At 40.6% G+C, this 6,547-nt stretch overlaps 1 long non-coding RNA gene across 1 annotated transcript in view; it reads left to right on the top strand.

The window, feature by feature from the left end:
* Nucleotides 1-2,757, top strand: part of LOC140849132 (uncharacterized) — a 31,016-nt gene extending 28,259 nt beyond the window's left edge. Inside the window, exon 4 of the long non-coding RNA XR_012130764.1 lies at nt 1,850-2,757. This is a non-coding gene — a long non-coding RNA (uncharacterized lncRNA). The remainder of the gene's footprint in view (nt 1-1,849) is intronic.
* Nucleotides 2,758-6,547: the final 3,790 nt, after the last annotated feature.

Consider the following 6,547-nt stretch of genomic DNA (forward strand, 5'->3'; position numbering starts at 1 on the left):
AAGTTCTAATACACTTTTCACCGGAGATCCCCTAATGACAAAACTAAGAGAATGGGGCCCAGGGTAAGAATTTTCAAGGACAGATAAGAAACATCAGTCGTCCAATTTAAGGTGCATTTAAAAAGTTTAAGCAGCCAGAGAGAAAATACAGATCTACAAAGGAACCATAACTAGCCTGTCAGCTGCTTCCCACTAGAAAAAATAATTATCACATTAAAACTGAATACCAAGCAAAACTCTTTCTCAAGAATAAGTTATGAATCCTAGGAAATCATGGTGGCAGAATTTTTGAATTTTCACTTAAAAATCACACAGAACAACTCTATCAGAAAAACCAAAGACCCATGTACAACGTTTGCAACAAATCTAAGTGACAAGGTATTACCATAAAATCCACAATATAAGCTGGTAGAACAAACTATCATTAGCCATAAAATGTGCATGTGATAAATATTCCTCTGGGATGAAGGGGGAACCCAAAGGCACCCAAAGGTTCTGATTACAGGAGAATTCCCCCAGCCGACCGAAAATAACAACAGGTACGTTTACAAGGGTAGGTGAAACTGGGAGAGTTTTGTCCATCTATTTTTCCAACTGGGAGGGTAACAGGTGAGTGAGAACAGTGTTCCATGCGGTCAGAAGGGAATGGAGTAGACTAGACACAGAATTCTCAACAACTGGCCGGCCCTGGTTACCTCTCAGGAGAGGGATATTCTGCCTGAGAATATCCCGGGCAGCTGCGTCTGGGAGGTCTCTCCCTGTGCACTAGGTGAAACTTCAACCTGGACAGGGGAGGATTCGTGACTCTGAAACAAGAAAGAATTCTCAAGCAGGTTGGAAGAGTGTAAGAAGAAATTCATTAGAGTGGAAGTAGTATTGAATGGCAGTGGTCTTGCAGGCGGCTGAGGGCAGGAAAGTAAAGAGGGAGGGAGCAGGAGCTTGCTGACCTTCTCGCCATAGAGAAGCCCCCCTCGCCAGCTCCTGAGGCCAGGTTCACCTGGAGTCCAGTGTCCGCTTGGATCTGCACGGTGTAGAGCCTAGCCCCTACCATCCCAAGATTTGGGAGAGCTGCGGAGCACGGGATGGAGTGAGATTCCGTTCTGCAAACTTCCCAAAGAAAGATTTTCAGGCAGGTTCCTGCAACTGCAGGTCCCTCCGGGTCACCCATGCGACGGGCACTTGCAGGCCCAAATCTGAGCTCTCAGCAGCCCCTCCCTACTTATCAGGAGTAAAGTGGGGACTAAGTGAAGACTTGGAAATAGAATGAAATACCAAAGAAACAAAGATGCTTACCACTGGAAAAGTGCAGAGAGACAAAATGCAATTAAGTTGAACAGTGAGAAAGCTTTCTTTAAAGTTATGCACTTAAAGAAAGGAAAGCAAGGGCGTCCTCAGAGAGGAGGTGTGCTAAAAGGTTGTGATTTCTGTCTTTTAAGCATTTTTCAGGAGTATGACAAAAGGCCAGGAGGTATAAACTTGTCAACTGGTCTCAAGATGCTGATGTCTGGTGATGGACACTATATCTCCTCTGCTTTGTTATCAGTCCTCTAGCTAGTTTTGCAAAATAAATTTAACACAAGAAACTTATTGATATGATTCCTCCCCAGGATAGTGGCTTCCCGCTGGGAACCTATCAATCACAACCGCTTGCCCTGCCCCTAAAGTGGATTGAGTTGTCATCTGTTTGCTAAAGAATATGTTAGGAATCTTACGTACTAACATCCTGGTTTTTAAAAATGGGATCTTAGCCTTAAGATGGAATCCTTTCTGTTCCTACTATCCTGTTTATATCTCAGGTTTTTTGGAAAACTGACCATGGTGCTTGTCTTCTGTCTCTGCTCTATCTCAGGAAGAAGCTGCGGGACGAATCAAAACTGACCAAAATAGAGTCAACAGAGATGAAGGCAAGAAAAGGTCCAGAGTCAAGTAGGGGGGAGGAAAAGACTTAGAAATCAAGCCAACATATTTTTGAAACATGGATGAAAACAAGAGAAAAGGGAGTTAGAGCAGCTGTGTGGGACTGTACTCACTCCAGAAGTTAAGGAACATGTTGGAAATGTTAATGTTGGAAATGACTTTTCTTAGCAGATAATAAAACTCAGAATCGATGATGTAAGTGTTTATAAATATGACAATGAATTATAAAAGGCTGTATGATGACAAGAAATGCAAATAAAAGTAGCAATATAAAAACATTTCTATCACTGATCAATAAGCAGTAATTTACTTCCCTTGCAATGAGCTCCCACAAATTTTGGGCGTTTGGAAAACGAAGGAATAGCAGTTTGTAGTTTCTGCTTTTACAAACCACCCAGGCAGGGCCTGAATTCCTTCTTCAGATGAAGACTTTCCTTGGATGTAACTTCAGTGTAGAAAACACCTGCGGCCACAAGCCATGTAGATCTTCAAGGACTGGAGCAGAACCCGGGGTTATTAGCAGACCTTCTAAAGAACTAAGGAGCCCCAGAATTCTGCCGAGCCAAGGAAAGTCACAGACCGGAGGGCGGTGGTCAGTTCTCACTCCCCCAGAAGGAAGGAGAGAGTTAAGACTCTGCCAAATCCAAAACTCTAGTGACTGAGAGATCTCTGAAATAAAAGGGTTCATTGAGTCATTACAGATGCAGCCAGAAAAAATACTGAGTCCTGGGATGAGAAGTTTCTGCTTCACCCGCAAGGCCAGTTCACAGAAAAAACTTGTCCTCCAGACTCAAGAAACGGGACAATTATAAGGGGCCTCGAAGTAAGTTGTTTATATTTACATTGGATATAGATAAGGAAGGTGGGCTGATCTGAAGTGGGAAAAGTCTGGGGATAGGTAGTTAATCCCCAGAGAAGGCTCGTAGATTTGTTGTTGGGTGGGCATGCGGTGGTTCTGGGGGTCTTCTAGATAACTGTTGAAATAACTTTACTCAGGAACGTGGAGTCTCAGGTTAGCTGCCTGGAGGTTGGAACAAAATGCCAGCCTGCATTTGGGAATGTGGAGTCTGTGGCCAAAGCCTGCAACTATTGACTGATCATCTTTCCTCCTGCTGTGATGCTTCTGTCACTTCATTTAAGGACATCTCTGAATTTTTTCCTTATCAACTCTGAGGTCTGAGGATGGGATATTTCCTTTCATCCTATGACCTCAACAGAACATAAAGGAAACACACCCAGAATTTGATTTTACCTGCATTCCTTTGCTAAATAGATACAGATACACAATGAATTGAGTTTATTTCTTTGGCAAGAAATGGTGCATTAGAGTTGCCTTTGTTTTTAATCTTGTCACATCAACAGCACCCTTACCAGAAAGTGCAATGTGTGTTCCCTGTACTACATACAGTGGGAGTACAATTCTGCTTCAAATTCCAGTGTGGGTTTTTTTCCTGCACACCAAGCAATTCTCTGACAATCCACCTGGAGATAGCGTCAGATTCCACAGGTTTAAGGGTTCAGTCCTACAAGACTGCACCCCTTACCTCCAGCTCAGCCCAATAGCAAATCCAGGTTGTCACCTGTGCTTCTGACCCACTGACTACGGATTGAAATTTCCTATGACTCCCTCCTTGCGTTAGATTAACTTGCTAGAGCAGCCCACAGAGTTTAGAGAAACATTTTACTTACCAGATTACTGGTTTATTATAATAAAATGATATAACCCAGGAACAGCCAGACAGGAGAGGTGCACAGGGCAGGGTATGGGGAAAGGGTGAGGAGCTTCCAAGCAGTCTTGGAGGGTGCCACTTTCCCCAAATCTTCACGTATTTGCCAATCTGAAGCTCTCCAAATGCTGTCCTTTAGGGGTTTATTGGAGGCTTTTCTACACAGGCATAATTGATGGACTCATTGGCCTTCAGTGATTGAACTCACTCTCAGACCCTCTCCCTTCCCAAGAGGTGGGGTGGGACTGAAAGTTGCAGCCCTTTAGCCATGCTTGGCTCCCCAGGCAGCTCCCCCCAACCCTTAGGTTTCCTTAGGGCTCTCCACATGTCACCTCATTAACATCACAAAAGACACTTAGATCACTCTCAGCAGGACTTTCCAAGGGTTTTAGGGAACTATGGCGGGGGGGTGGGGTGGAGGGGTGGGGGAATGAAAGACCAAATACAGATTTCTTAATATAAATCACAATGTTACACAAGGGAAAACAGATTACCAGTAAGACTGTGCTTTTTTTTTAAACCAATGTATAATGTCTGCGATTCTGTACTGAAGTTAAATGTGCTTATATTTGGATTTAAAACTGGCATTGCACTACTCAATAAAGTTCCTTTTAACACACACACACAATAAAACTGGCATTGCACAATACAAAAATGAGTGGTAATATTTACGCCAATAACTTAAAATTCTAATTTTATTTACTTAGAACATTAAATGGCAAATTAGGAAAAAAAACCCAACAACTTATGGCAAGTTGAGAGTATGAGTGCAGAAGGAAGGGAAAACTGTATTTTTAGTGCTTTTATTTAATGCGTCTTTTTTCCTGATTTTTGAACATGGGACTCCACATTTTCATCTTGCACTAAAGCCCTGCAAATTATGCAGCTGACCCTGCACATTGTATATTTGGGATATTATTTCCTCGTGGGTTTTTAGCATTTATTTCATCTGAGGAATTTTGCTTCAAGATTTTGTTAAGTTTCCCGTCGTTTGCCACTTCTGTAACTGTTGGGTGGTTGGGTAGAATTCCTGCCTTCACTGGAGTTCCTCATTAGAATCAGGCCACATACTAAAGAAACATGAGAGCTGCCTTCCTTTTAGGGAATTTAATATATATATATTTTTAAATAGCAGGAATTTATTAAGTAAAGTGAAGTACACTCTCCAGAAGGGAAGGGAATTTAATATTTGTTGGGAATCTCTGCCATACATTTTGATCCAGAGACATAAAAAAACACAATAACCATAATGTCCATCAACCCCAGGAGAGCTTATTGTCTAGAACAGGTGTTGGTAGGTTCAAGCTGATCTGCCACCTGTTTTTGTACAGTGTATAAACTAAGAATGGTTTTTACATTTTTAAATGGTTGGGGAAAAAATCGAAAAAACAATAATATTTCATGACACATTAGAATTATTTGCAATTTCAATTTCAGTGTCCAAAAGTGAAGTTTTATTGAACACAGTCATGCTTACTCGTTAATCTACTGTCTGTGGCTGCTTTCTGTTACAAAACAGCGGAATTGGGTAGTTGAGGAGAGACCTTATGTCCTGCAAAGCCTGAAATATTTACTATCTGGGCCTTGACAGAAAAAGGTTTTTGATCTCTGTTCTAGAAAAAAAAGCCATTACCGTGAGACTCATTGCTGTGGATCTTTCCCGGGATAATCCTGATTATATAGGGAATGCATCCTGGGAAAGTATCCTGATCTCCAGAAGATTCTGAGCTAGGCTCAAAGGTAAATACCAGGAATGTGCCATCTAGCGGTGGAACTTTTCAATCAGAGGAGAATTTATGAATTTATAAATTTGCCCATGCAGAAATGGTGAGAGTTAAAGATTATGGCCAGTGCATGTATAAGATTTAAATGCCATGTGGCATTGACTATTACTTAAACCTAGAGTGAAAGGCAATTAAATCCTAGTACGTAAATGTCTCCCTATGAATTAGACATAGAAAAAAATAAAGCTCAAATATTTATTAGTCATGAGTGAATGGAAATGAATGCACATCAACTTTTTAAAATTTATTTGAACACAAACACCCCACATCCTGTAAAGGTTAACTAACAAAACAGGTATTTTTGTTAAGTAACTTGTCTTTAAGGGTAGGAAGCTTTTTATTATCTCCTTGATACTTAAAATAATGCAGTTGATACTTAAATAATAATCCTTTCTCTTCTCAGTGATGACACCTAGAAAGGAACCCTCTGTTCTGTCTTTCCATTGGTTGTTTAAGGTGTCTTTTCTTCAATGGAGTGAACCCTTGGTGAAAGAACTTTACTACGTTGATCTCTCTCTCCAAGCACTGTCTTTACCAGCTTGGTTTTGGATAAATCCGGGAATAAAACAAATGAGAACACACACATTCAACCTAAAAGATTACCTGACAAAGAATTTCACTGCTGGTTGTAATATGATATACTATGTACATTTTTGATGAGAGAGTAAGTATAGAGTTAATCAAAATAATTTGGATTCATTTTATCCAACCAAATAAGTTCAGAACACTTTAATTAAAAGTACTTCATTATAGACCGTTTTCATAGGGTACGACTGCCATTCATGGACAAGTACTTGCTGCAATAGAAATAGAACTAGATTTTATTACCTTTAGTTGAATTCCCTGAGCTTCCTGATCCAAAACCCTTTGATTTGGAGAATGAGCTGTAAACAAAACCAAACCCAGTTTATTCTTTGATATTTTTATTTATCTCTTAAAGAATTTTCATTGAATCAACAGATGAACATAAACTCAAGAGAACTCTGTATGCCAAGAACAGATCTGGGTTTTCTATAAAGGAAAACATTAAATTTGTTGTGTGTAGGAGCTGAGTGTAATTCAATGTTACTAGGAATAAAATAAGAGGGGGATAAAGCCTGGGGTGGGCGGCGGGGTGGA

This window comes from Manis javanica, chromosome 4 (assembly GCF_040802235.1).
Source record: "Manis javanica isolate MJ-LG chromosome 4, MJ_LKY, whole genome shotgun sequence".
Classification (NCBI taxonomy): Eukaryota; Metazoa; Chordata; class Mammalia; order Pholidota; family Manidae; genus Manis; species Manis javanica.